This window comes from Gastrolobium bilobum, unplaced genomic scaffold (genome assembly GCF_033153095.1).
Source record: "Gastrolobium bilobum isolate Gb01-03AN ecotype WA unplaced genomic scaffold, APGP_CSIRO_Gbil_v1 utg223679, whole genome shotgun sequence".
NCBI lineage: Eukaryota > Viridiplantae > Streptophyta > Magnoliopsida > Fabales > Fabaceae > Gastrolobium > Gastrolobium bilobum.
Window position 1 is genome coordinate 24,442 of NW_026897138.1, and position 1,583 is coordinate 26,024.

Genomic DNA, 1,583 nt, shown 5'->3' on the forward strand with positions numbered 1-1,583 from the left:
GATAAAGTAATAGATATTTGGAAAAATATTGTAGTAAATGATTATATAGGAAAAGATTTTGATCATAATTCAGAAGAAATGTTAAGATATTTAGAAACATTTTTAGGAGAATCTGTAAAAGCTATATGAGAAAGATTTAAAGAAGAATATCCACAAGAGATAAATACTATTTTATCATTAGGAACAAATCCATTCAATTTTGTTAATAAAATACATATGTTATGCACTGGACAAGATCCTAATTCAGGACAAATTAAGATACAATATGAAGCAGTAAAAGCATTAGAACAAATGACTATTAAAAATTGGCAATATATAGAACAATTCTTAGAAGATTTTACTTATAATGCTTCTATTTCGGGAAATATATTTAATAGAGAAATAGGAGAAAAATTATTTAGGAAATTACCAGGCCCATTAGGAGAAGAAATTTATAAAAAATGGCAACAAAAACTACAAGAAAACATTATGTATCAAAATTTACCACATTTTGATAATGTAACCATTAGATGTAGTTTTATAATGTCCTGTCTAAAAGAAAAATGTTCAGAAATACAAATAGCAAAACAATTAAAAGGAGATTATAGTTTCTGTAATAAAATATTTGTCCCACAAAGATATGGAGAACAGAAATCCAAAAGAAGAATACCCAATCAGAATTACAGAAAAAACAAAGGAAAGGTAAGAAAAAATTATTATTTAAGAAAAACAGAAGCAAAAAAGCCATACTTAAATAAACAAAGACATGTCAGAAAATATCATCCAGAAAGAAGTTATAAAAATAAACTAAAATGTTTTACATGTGGAAATGAAGGGCATTTCTCCATAAAATGTCCTTATAGAAAAAATATGGAAAGCAAGGAAGCTTATTTAGTAGAAAAAACAAATCTAAACCTAATTAATATAGATGAACACATTAGTGATACAAAAAGTATATATAGTGTATGTTCTGAAATTATAGCAGTAAATAATGAATCCTCAGATAATGATGAATTCATAGAAAGAATATCAAGCTATATGAATGTATTTCCAGAATGTAAAGAACATAATTGGGAATATAGAAAAGGAAGTCTATACAAGAGTTGCACAGTATGTAAATTATATCCTAGTATGGAAAATAGGTATCAATGTAGTAATTGTTTTGAAGAACGATGTAATAGATGTGTAACTCTTGTATAGACTTCCTTTTCTACATGTATATGTGTAAATTATAGAGTTGCACAGTATATGTGTAACTCTTATGTAGAAGTCTACACAAGAGTTGCACAATATATGTGTAAATTATATACTTCCTTTTTACAACAGTTACAAGAGTTCCTTTTCTATACAAGGAAGTCTATACAAGAGGTACACATCTATTACATCATTCTTCAAAACAATTACTACATTGATACCTATTTTCCATACTAGGATATAATTTACATACTATGCAACTCTTGTATAGACTTCCTTTTCTATATTCCCAATTATGTTCTTTACATTCTGGAAATACATTCATATAGCTTGATATTTTTTCTATGAATTCACCGTTATCTGAGGATTCATTATTTACTGCTATAATTTCAGAACATACACTATATATA